Here is a 12,515-nt window from a genome sequence, read left to right as displayed (position 1 = left end):
CCGAATTAGATGTTTTTAATCTCTCTTTCCTGCCATCACATAGGAAATGATGCCACCGTTTCTTAGGATTAGAGTTTCCTTCTCATTCTTTTTCTCCACTCAACGAGTCTGGTTTTAATGCAGACAGTTCTGTCAGTATTGTCAGTCTTGCCTCAAAACCGTTTGCTTCTGTGGCCGTAACTTGAGACCCGCGAGATGGCGTGTCCCGGGCCGTATCTGTGGGTGACTCACCTGCAGCCTGACTGTCCACAGGTCACTCGCCATCGCTCATGCGCCACTGGCCTGATCTGAGCCCTCCCAGAGCAGGCTCCCTGCTGTCAGCAGTGTCTCACGACCCCTCTGCCCCAAGCCAAGGAAAACAGGGTTTCCCCCCAAGCTTCAGGCCCTGGACCCTCCCCAGTGGGTCTTCTCTCGGCCTCCTGGCTCTTGTCACCCCCTTGTCAGAGCTGCTGTCACCTGCTCCTCCTCTGACCACAGCGGCCACCTCCTTCCCACGGGGACTGCACCCCAGGCCCCAGGCTCCCAGCTCAGCCGGCCCGTAAGCGCCAGTAGCCTCCGCCCTTCCCCTGCTGGACACACCCTGGTCCTGGGGGTCGCCCAGAGAGCGTCACCTGTGTGGCCCAGAGCTGGAGCGTTGGCTATCTGGGCACAGCCTCCCTCCTTCCTCCCGACCGTCTGACGGCTCCAGTCCCATGGGCTCCCAGGAACACTTGCCCCGGACCAGTGTGTAGTCTGGGCTCTCCCAGGAAGCAGAACCTGTCTGTCTGTCTGTCTGTCTGTCTGTCTATCCATCCATCCATCCAACCATCCAGAGAGACTTATTTTAAGGAATTGGTTCACAGGATTGGGGACTGGCAAGTCCAAAGTCCAAAACCCACAGGGCAGACCTGCCGGCTGGAGACCCAGGAGGGGCTGGTGCTCCAGTCTGGAGTCCAAGGCTAGAAACTCAGGCTGGATTTCCCCGTTACAGTCCGGGGGAGAACTCCCTCCTCCTCAGCGGGTCTCAGACTTTTCTCTCAGTGTCTTCAACTGCTTGGATGCAGCCCACCTACATCATGGCAGGTCACCTGCTTTACTCCAAGTGAATTGTTTCAGCGTCGCCTCATCTAAAAGTACCTTCACAGCTACACCGAGGTGGGCGTTTGGGCCCACACTGGGTGCCGTGGCCCAGCCAAGGGGCCCCATAAATCCACCCCTACACTGAGGGGACCATAAACCCACCTGCATACCTGTGCCCTGTTCTCTCCAGTTTCCCTCTAGCTTAAAACTGAGTCCTGCCCCTCTTCCCAACGCCGTGAACAAGGTTCCCTAACTTTACACTCATCCTCTCGGAGAAAGCGCAACCAGAGGTGAACCCAATGACTCACTCTGCGTGTCTCGTATGAGTGAACCAGCATGTCTGGGGAGTCACAGTGCCGCGTGGGTTACCGCACCAGGCTCAGCCGCTCTTCCCAGGAGGGTCCACGTCGTGACCGCGGCGGCCGCCCTCTGCTCCTGCAGGTCACCCCCACCCCCAGGAACTGGACTTGACCACAGAGCCTCCTTCCCAGGCCCAGCTCCCGCGTCGCTCCCCCATTACCATCTGCACGCGGCTCCATCTCAGGCCCCAACCCGGCCTCCCTCCCCAGCACCGACTGCCCTCCAGGTTTCTAAATGCACGGTGCCACGGCGGTCCTCACCTCCCCCTGCCTCCAACGCGGCTGACCTCTCTGTTTTCTCCAGAACTCCCCCCCTTGCTGTCTGGGACCCTCCTCACGTGGGCTTCCGTCCCCTTCCCTGGTCGCCGTCCCGGTTGTCTGCTTCCCGGTTTTCCTTTTCAGGGCTTCACAGTGTCTGCACACCTCGGCCCCATCGTGAGCCGGAAACACCCTCGTCCCTCTGAACCCCTCGCGGGGGTCCCGTTCAGGCTGCAGTTCACCCACGATCTGTGTGGCGAGGAGCAGGAACACGGTCTCCCGCGTCTTTCTGGAGCACCAAGACCAACTGGATTTTCTTCTAAAATAGAAGAAAGCTTTCGGCAAACAAAACAAAACAAACAAAAACACAGCCGCCCTGCGCAGATCAGCTTCCAGACCGTCATGGGAAACAGACCTCACGGCAAACAGAAAACGAGGGAGCCCTCGCTCAGCCGGAAACAGGGCTCCCCACGCAAAGGGGACAGGTGACAGCAGGACTGCATGGAGAAATGGCCTCGGTGTCCCAAGCAAGGGCCACAGGCCAGGTGCTGCCCTGGGCTTTGCTCTCAGACAGTCCTGTGAGCCCCGGGCTGGGCACCCTCACTCAGCCCCAGGGGCCTAGAGTCTCATGGAGGCGACAGTCATGCAGCGCCGTTCACCCAGCCACACCCCGTTTGGGGCGACCTTCTGGGTCTTTCCACACTTCTTTGCTGTTGTTGGAGGCGATCAGCTAAGGCCAAGGTGGTGTCTGCGGGGCGGTGCTTCCAGCACCTCAGGACGGGCCCTTGGCTGTCGTCCGCAAGTCCTACTAGGAGAAGCCACCCTCCTGGACTGCAACTTCTGGAAAGGCCACTGACAACGTTTGGAAACATGCTGAGGCACGCCAAGCCACGTCGCCGACGTCTAAGGTGCCGCGCAGCGTAGGTGCTCCGCTCAGCGGAATGTCATCACAGTGCGAGTTGCCCGTTGTCACACTCAGTACACGTGAACATGTACGCATGCATATCCTCAGCACGTGGCCTCAGAAGCTTTTAAACCAAAAGCGAGTAAATAACGGGCTCACGACCAGGTGACCAGGACAAGTCGCTCGAGGACGCTTCCACGTCTAAGACAGCGCGGCAGCAGCATTTCTGACGGGGGCCGCCCGCGGGAGAGGGACGGGTTGCCGCGACATCCCCGCTGCAGAACCAGGCCGGTCACGCTGCAAACGTCACGTCAGCAGATGAAGGTGGCTTCGCACGCTCCACCCCGAAGCCGACGGCTTTCTCTGGCTGGGCTGGGCCCTGGCCTCCCCTCTTTTTACCATCTGCCTGAAATTTTAGGCTTTTTAGGGGCCGTACAACAGGCTTCCCAGACATCAGCTGCTTCTCCATCCGCTCCGTCAGAGACGCCAGAAAACGCCTCCCCACCAGGGGGAAGGGAGAGCACAGCGTTCACAGGGAGGCCGCCCGCCTTCCAAAAGGCAGAGAGTTAGGCGCAGGCTGTGAGGACGGCCATACGCAGGTGTGGGAGGGCAGGCTGGGGGGTCCAGGCCGCAACGCAGAGTCGGGGCCGGTGGGCGTGCGAGGCCGGGTGAGCTGAGACCCCCAGGGCTGTGGGGGTGGAGCCGAGGCCCAGAAGTGGGGTCCCAGCCATGGTGCCCCTCGCACCCCAGAGACCTCCAGCGGCGGATGACAAACCCCCTCCACGGCCTGCTGTCTGTTCAGGTCCACACTTGGGACAACTGGGTCTGCAACCGGGAGGCAGAAAATAAACGACATGCTGATGAGCCGTCGCGGCACATCTGGGATCTGGGGCCGTGAATTTTATAAATACCTGAGTCAGCTGTTTCAGAAACATCCGAACTGGAGTGAAATCCCAGACGTTCCAGGACGCAAGCCCGTGTCCCACTCGCACTCCGGAGCAGAAGGAAGGCCTCTCCCTGCCAGGAAGGCTGCTGCCCACGCAGATTCCGCACCGGGTGGACCCCGCTCCCCTTGGGCCTCAGCCGAGCCCGTCTGCAGGATGCAACGTGAGGGCAGGCGCGATATCTCTCACAGTGAGATACGAGGCAGTGCTGGAGGAAGATGGTCCTGGCCCTGCTTCAGGCCTGAGGCTGCGAAGCTCGAGGCACTGAGGGCGTCTGTGAGTCGGGGTGGGGGTCGGGGGCTGTGAGCAGCCAAAGCCCCACGGCTTCAAACCACTGCTAAACACTGTGACTTGCTGTCAAAGCACACGTCACCGCGGGAGCGAGGACGCACCACTCCAGCTGCGCCAGGGAGCATGCGGGGTCGGGAGGCTTAACAAGGGGCCCGGAGACCTGGCCCTGGCTGCGGAGGGCTCCCCACGACACCAGGCCTCTCCGAGCAGGGACCCAGGGACAGGCAGCGGGACAGTAGTCTGAACTCTCCCCTTTTCCCACAGGAAAACACGTGAGCCCCACGTTCACAGCCAAGATCACAGCCCAGCAATTGGCCAACAGCCTCCCAGGGCCACAGCCAGGTGAGGAGGCCTCAGCTCGGAGGTGCGGCTCATTTGCCATCAGTGAGAACTGGAGGGTGGCTGAGGAGCCAATGCAGAGGCCCGGCCAGGGCTGCACCTGCCGCATGGAGAGGAGGCAGGGCTCCACAGGGAGCCACGCCCGGGTGTCCTGGACGCTTGCCCTGGGAAGTGGGACCATCCCGGGGGTCACAGCAACTCCCAGCGCCGACGGTGCAGCTGGATCGTCTGTCTGATCCCCCCAGCCCAGCCCCTTCCAGGGGGAGGCAGCCTGCTCCCTCTCCCAGCTTTGATCCGACAGTGGGGCCCCGTGAGCCGGGCCTGAGAAGGGAGAAAGGAGGTGAGATTAAAACAGCTTTGAACCTAGGCTGTCAATCTGGACTGAGTTTTAGTGACCAGACCTGACCACAAGCAGAATGACATGGGGGCTGGAAAGGGGCTCCAGCCAGGCGGTGGGAAAGGGCCTAGAAAGCCCATGGCCTCTCATCTGAACCCTCAGGGCGGGCCCCCCACACCCAGCCCAGCGCCAGGGCAGGGCCTCCCACCCACGTGGGGCTCGCCGTGTGGACCAGGAAGGAGTCGGCCAGGCTGGAAGAGGGCCCCCCCTCCGAAGCCACGCTCACAGCTCCCTGAGGCCGGCGGAAACCGGAATCTGGGGAACCCAGACTCACTGGCTGAGGCACGAGCCGCGCAGCTTCTCGGTTCAGGGAATAAAGCTTCGTACACATTAAACGATGTTTAAAACAGTCATCCAGTGCTACACGTTTAAGTTATCCAAACCCATGGATCAGATTTTCCTTAAAATTACCATGCTTCCAAAACTAAGCAGAAAAAGGCCTGGCGATACCACTGAGATTGCTTTTGCAAAAGGCTTTTGTTTAATTAGAAATGTTTACTGGATCCAGAAGAATCTCGGGGCCCGTACATCTCAACCAAAGTCTAATCAGAGTTATTCTCGCACACACCTGGACAGTCAGCACTGCTGCCACCCCAGAGTTAACAACATCTCGTGAATTTTTAAGAATTTCAAATGACACCGTGGTCAAGCTTATCTTTCTTTTACACTTTCTTTTGCAGTTAACTCCAGAGATAACACGCTCAATAGTCCATATTGATTTTCTATTTTTTAAATCTATTTTATTACATATTTATGATCGAGCAGATGGTAAGGCTACATTCTGGGCATAACCATGAAGACAATAACACCACTACGAATTTTTAACCATAATGCAGGCTCCCGACTGCAGTGCAGAGCGTCCTGGGGAGAATTTGCTGTCCCTGCACTCACTCCGGACGGCTGTCCCCATCTGGGAAATAAGTCATCGTGGTGAATTCTGAGTGAGATTTGGTACGAAACAAATCAGCGCCTTGCTTCAGAGTCACACTTCATTTTGGATCAAAAGTGCTGATATCTGTCTCTACAGTGACATGTATAAGAGAACATACAATATGGTCTACCCACCTGTCTCGCTGTCTGTGCCTGAAAACAAACTGAAAAGCAAACGCTGTGTTTGGAGAGAAGGAGCGAAGGAAAGCCTGTTGCTGGAGCTTGCTCGTAAGGTCATAATGTTTAGAGAGGATCTTCAAGTATTATGTAAGGGTTGTGCTGTAGAATTTGTAATTAATTATACCTTTAAGTCCCCCAGATTGATAGGGAAGAAGTCCTTCTGCAGCACATCCTCCTGCTCACCCCGGTGGGGGAGCGTCGGGGTGGTGTCTCAGGCGTCGCTCCGCCATGCGCATTCACCAGTACAGAGGTAGGCGTGGCCGGCTGGACGGCCGTGCCCTCCGTCTGCAAGTACAGATAGGGATTCGTGCACAGTTCGTACATGTGTGTGTGTGTGCGCAGATCCTCCAGTGTGCCGTGTGTGTGTGTCACGTGTTCACGTGCATGCGCGGCGAGCGTGTCCAGCGCAGCCTTGGGAAGCCCAGCAGCCGGCGCTCAGCAGTGTGTGCAGAGGGGCGACGGCACTTTTCTCCCCCGATTGGCGGTGTCTGGGTCAGGGTGGCCTCGGCCTTGCCGAGACGACGAGGACCCTGTGAGGACGGCGGTGAGCAAGGCCTCTGCGCTCCGTGGTGTTTGCTGGGCTGTTTTACTTTTTCTTGTTTTTAATTGGAGTAGAGTTAATTTATAATATCGTACTAGTTTCAGGCACACAACATAGTGATTGTGTATTTTTATAGATTATACTCTAAAGTTACTATAAAATAATGGCTGTGTTTGTCTGTGGTGCACGACATATCCTGGTTGCTTATCTGTTTCACACACGGTAGTTTATGTCTCTTAGTCCCACCCCCAGTCTCATGCCCTCCACCTTCCCTCTCCCCGCGGCGAACTAGCACTAATGCTCTAGGTCTGTGAGTCTGTTTCTGCTTTATAGCACACAGTCGTTTGCTTTATTTTTTAGATCCCCGTATAAGCGACAACAGAGTATTTGTCTCTGGCTGACTTATTTCACTAAGCATAACCACCTCCAGGTCCACCCACCTTGCTGCAGATGGAAACCTTCATTCCTTTTACGGCTAGTGTTCCACTGCGTGTGTGCATATGTCGTGTCTTCTTCACCCCCTCGTCTACTGACGGGCACCTGCCTCCCGCGCCTCAGCCGCTGTGACTCACGCTGCCATAGACACAGGGGCGCGTGTGTGTTTCCTAGTTGTGTTTTCGCTTTCTTCGGATACACACCCGAGGGTGGGACTGCTGGTCACATGGTGGTTCTGTTTTTAGTTTTTTGAGAAACCTGCACACTGTTTTCCACAGTGGCTGCACCAATTTACATTCCCACCAACGGTGGATGAGGCTCTCTTTTCTCCACGTGCACATGCTCGTCAACATTTGTTATCTGTGATCTTTCTGGTGACGGCCATTCTGACAGGCGTGAGGTGGTACCTCATTGTGGGTTTGACTTGCATTTCCCTGATGGTTAGTGACGCTGAGCATCTTTTCATGTGCCCGTTGACCACCTGTATGTCTTCTTTAGAAGAATGTCCATTAGGTCTTCTGCCCATTTTTTAATTGGGTTTCAGGTCTTCTGCCCATTTTTTAATTGGGTTGTTTGGTTTTTTACATTGAGTTTTATGAGGTATTCATACATTTTGGATATTAACCTCTTATCAGTCAGATCTTTTGCAAATATTCTCTCCCATTTGGTAGCTTGTCATTTCATATTGTTGACAGCTCCTTTTGCTGTGCATAAGCGTTTACATTTAATTAGTTCTAGGTCTCATTTGTTTATTTTTGCTTTTATTTCTTTTGTCCTAGAGGACAGATCCATAAAAGGTAGGGCTACAATTTATGCTGATGAGTGTTCTGCCTATGTTTTCTACTAGGAGATCCTGCTTTCTATGGCTTCTGCTCTTACCCTTAGGTCTTTAATCCATTTGGGGTTTATTTTTGTATATGGTATGAGGAAATGGTCCAATCTCATTCTTTTTCGTGTAATTTTCCAGTTTTCCCAGCACCACTTTTAGAACAGACTCTCTTTTCTCAACTGTATGTTCTTGCCTGCTTTGTTGTAGATTAATTGACCTCAGGTGCGTGGGTTTATTTCTGGGCTCTCCATCCTGCTCCACTGATCTATGTGTCTGTTTCTATGCCAGAACCATGCTGTTTTGATTACTGTGGCTTTGTAGTATAGTCTGAAGTCAGGGAGTATGATTCCTCCAGCTTTGTTCTTTTTTTCTCAAGATTGCTTTGGAATTTGGGGTCTTTCATGGTTTCATATAAATTTCAGAATTATTTCTTCTAGTTCTGTGAAAAATTCCATGGGTATTTTGATGGAGATTGTATTAGGTCTTAGATTGTTCTGGATAGTATGGACATTTTAACAATATCAATTCTTCTAGTCCAAGAACATGAGACGCCTTTCCGTTTCTTGGTGTAATCGTCAGGTTCCCTCACCAGAGCGCCATGGTTTTCAAAGCACACCTCTTTCGCCTCCTTGGTTATGCTCGTTCCTAGGCATTTTATTCTGTTTGGTGTAATTTTAATGGGGTTGTTTTCTTGCTTTCTCTTCCTGATAGTTCATGATCAGTGTACAGAAAAGCAACCAGTTTCTGTATGTTAATCTTATATCCTTCAACTTTACTGGCTCATTTATTAGTTCTAACAGTTTTCTGGTGGAGACTTTAGGGTTTTCTATACGTAATATTGTGTCATCTGCAAATAGCGACAGTTTTACATCTTCCCTTCCCATTTGGATACCTATTATTCTCTCTTATTGTCTGAATGCTGTGGCGAGGACTTCCAAGAAGAACAAATAAATGCCAAAGTCGGCAAAAGGAAGGAAATAATAAAGATCAGAGGGGAAATAAATAAAATAAAGGTTAAAAAATAATAGAAAAGATCAATAAAACCAAGAGCTGGTTTTTTGAAAAGATAAATAAAATTGACCAACCTTTAGCCAGAATCATCAGGATGGAAAGGATCCAAAAACACAAAATAAGAAATGAAAGAGGGAAAATAACAGCTGATACTACAGAGACTCAAAGCATCACAAGAGACAACTATGGACAGTTACACGCCAGCAAACCGAACAACCTAGAAGAAATGGACTAATTTCTAGAAACATGCAACCTACCAAGACTGGAACAGGAGAAAGAGACAATATGAACAGACAGATCACTAGCAGTGAAATGCATTTGTAATTTAAAAAAATACTCCCAGGAAATCAAAGTCCAGGACCAGACAGCTTCACAGGGGAATCCTACCAAACATATAAAGAAGAGCTATTATCCATACTTCTCAAACGATTTCAAAAAATTGAAGAGGATGGAACCAAAATTCATCCTTTGAGGCTGCAAGCACCCTGATACCAAATCCAGACAAAGACACTACAAAAAAAGAAAATTTCAGGCCAATACCTCTGATGAATATAGATGTAGGAATCCTCAACAAAATTTTAGCAAATGGAATTCAACAACACGTGAAAAGGATCACACACCATGATCACGAGGGACTTACTCCAGGGTTGGTTCAATATTTGCAAATCAATCAATATGGTACATACACCACATTAACAAAAGGAAGGATAAATTTCACATGATCTTCTCAATCGATGCAGAAAAAGCATTTAACAAAACTTAACATCCATCCATGATAAAAACTCTCATCAAAGGGGGAAGAGAAGGAACACATCCCAACATTATAAAGGCCATTTATGGCAAACCCACAGCTAACATCATACTCAATGGCGGGAAGGTGAAAGACTTCAGGAACAAGGCAAGGATGTCCACTTTCACTCGGCTGTCTCAAGACCAGGCGGGAGGTGGGCAGAGCTGCGTCCCCTGCTCCTCAAGCTGCAAGTCGGAGCAGATCACCCTTTAGGGTGAGCGAGTGTCCCCTGCCAATGCAAGGTGTGGTATGTGGGTGAGAGCAGGGACCCCCATCTCCACCGGCAAGCAAACCAGACGAAGTTCCACCCAGGTGCTCCGTCCAAGGTTGAAGAGGATGGCTTCAGGGATGGGTTGGGTGCCAGCTGTTATCCGGGGTCCCCTGCACACCTCCCCACTGCAGTGCATTCCGTTTTCTTTCCCTTGCGGTTTTTTGCTTTATCTATTTAGTTTATTGGCACATAACATCCACTAGCTTCTTGAGAAATGGTGCGCAGGCCACAAGGTTTTTTAAAGACTTGCATATCTTAATACGTTTTCCCTCTATCCTGACACATGATGGATAATTTTACTGGGTGTGGAATTTCATGTTAGAAATTAATTTCCTTCAGAATATGAAGGCGTTTCCCCATTGCCCTCTTACTTCCAGGTATTTCTTTTGAGAAGTCCAAAACCTTTGTGCATGCCTGTTTTATCTTTGAAATTCCGACAGCTTCCACTCGCTCCCAGGTGCCCTGAAGTTCCCTTGCACGTGCATCAGTGTGGTTCTGATTTCATCGGGCAACTCATGCCTCACGGGCCTGGGAACTTTCCTTGAATGACTTTGCTGTTAACGTTTCCATCTTACTCTCCTTTCATTAGGGTGTTGAAACTTCCGGGCTGATCTGGTATATGCTGATGTTTGTCTTACGTGTTCCATCTTCTGTGACTGTTTAACATTTCAGATCTTCTAGTGAGCTTTTAATTTCCGCTAGCAATCAAAGGCAAACATTTTTTCCTGAGTTCTTTTTTCTGAATGATCCTTTTCTATGATATCCTGTTCTTGGTTCAATGTGTTCTTTTCTCTCTGAGGATGTTAATGGCATATTTCTTTTCCTTCTGTCGGCGTAATTTCTGCTCCTTCGGGTTGTGTTTTTCTGCCTACGCTTTTGGATTTCATCTCTCATGCTAAGGTTTCCCTTAGGTGTCCCTCCATCCTTGTGTGTGTTCCCGAACGGGGAGGAAAAGCTGGTTGGGCGCTCAGAGGGGTGAGTGGCACTTCTTGTGTCTGAATTTACTGTGGTTTATCTGACTAAGCCACTTGCCGGGAGGCACCTGGTGTCTGTGTGTTCAGTCCTCTAGAGGCTGGGGGGCAGAAAGTCTTCTAATTCCTGCTCGTCCACATGGGCTGCCAGCCTGGGGAGGGGAATCCCCACCCGCAAGCCTCATTGTGCAGGTGAGAACTGAGTGATGCTTTGGAACAGCCGTCGTGCCCCCCGTAGAACCCGGTGTCCCTTAAACCTCATGGTGCCGGCCAAGGTGAGAGGACCTGGGATGGAGAGGCAGGTCCAGGGCGACGCTCGGATCTCTTTTCAGTCTTCGCCACCTTGTTTGTCGTTTAGCTCCACTCTCGGTCCCCGATTCCAGAGGTGACAGAAGCTGCCCTGTCTGACAGCTTTGAGGACTCTGCCCCGTAACGCAGGTTGGTCTCAGCTTCTCTAGCTGCTGCCCTGGGAGCCTCTTGTGTCTGCTAAGTCAGTTACCAAGAACCCAGCTTCTCTCTGCCCTCGGAACTGTGCTGTTGTGCAACACAGCACTGTGGGTTTTTTTTTTTTTTTTTACAAAATTCATTTATCTTAAGTTTGGGGCACTGTCACCAGATAATGAGATGTGATATGATGTGCATTTTCAAACAAGCATCTCTAATCTAAAAACTGCTAGTGCCTTCCCAATTCAAATTTTCACATACGACTCCTGGCCTGTCTGCAGATGATCCTGGTGCCCAGTAGAGGTAGTATTCCAACTCGCTGCAAGCAGAAGTCGCCTTTCCAGAGCGCCGGGTTTGGAGGAGCCGCCCTGTCCTGTGGCAGAGGGTGGCACTGTTGTTGCTACAAATTAAGCTCTTAGGTCTCCTCGGGTCAGTCGTGAGATGGGGTACCCCCCTCCCCCGCTGGCCTGTAAGGCAGTTATCACACCTGAGCATCGGACACGCTCGCACGCACACACACGCTCACACACTCTTACACACACATACACACACACACGGGCTTCCTGATCCTGTGTGTCCTGGCAGACGGAGGGAGGCAAGGGAAGTTGGCAGGAGGAGCCCCTGGTCGCCCCAGAAGGCGGCACCAACTCCCGAGTCGCGCGCCCGTCTTCCGGCCGCTCTGGGTGTCTGACAGCAGCCACGGTGAGAGGCCGCGCCCTCCGAAGCACCTGAGCGGCTGGGTGAGCGGCTCCGGACCCCTGTTCCCGCGTTAGCCTCCCGCCGTGGCTAAGCGGTTCGTGGAAGTTCTCCCAGTAGTTTGGACATCAAAAGCACTGGCGGCAGCAAATTTGGGCAAACCACCCCCCGAGCCCACACTCAGTGCTTTGTCAACGTTGTAGCGAGTGCGAGCTTTGCCAAACAGACAAAAGATAAACACACACACACATAAACACACACACCTAAATGCACACATAGACACACACATGAAAAGTAAAGGTTCAGAGAATTCCTTCTGAGCAGCCAAAGCTGAAGATCCACGTTGCTGATGTGGAAAGGCTTCTGGTCGTGATGAGATGGAATAGCTCGTATGCTCTTCCTTTGGGTCAGAGAGGAGAAAAGAAAAGACAAAAGGAACAGGAAATTCAAAATGATTTCCCAGAGTCTGGGAGAGAGAAACTGCCTATGGCTGAGTTGGAGAGAAACTTCTGAAACGCGGATTTATGCTGCCAGGAAGGGCTGTGGCTTCCGAGCTGCTAAACACACAGACAGTTGGGTTAAGCGCACAAGCCACAGGAATGACTCAGGGTGAGCTGGAAAGAGGCGTTCCAGGGAAGGCTAAGACGTATGATTAAAAAGTAATTTAAAATAGTCATGACCGTGAAGAGCTGGGCTGGGAGTCAGGGAGGCTGCGTCGCAGTCCCAGGGTCTGCTTTCAATTAGTCCTGTAACTGAAGGAATTAACTTCTCCTTTCAAAGCCTCGGCTTCCTCGTCCAAAGGGCAGAGGCCGACGCAGAGACTCCCCAGGACCTCGTCTGGCCCAGAAGCCTCCCCGTGGACGGTT

This window comes from Camelus bactrianus, chromosome 8, assembly GCF_048773025.1.
Source record: "Camelus bactrianus isolate YW-2024 breed Bactrian camel chromosome 8, ASM4877302v1, whole genome shotgun sequence".
In the NCBI taxonomy this organism is placed as follows: Eukaryota; Metazoa; Chordata; class Mammalia; order Artiodactyla; family Camelidae; genus Camelus; species Camelus bactrianus.
Note: the sequence above shows the minus strand (reverse complement) of the source record.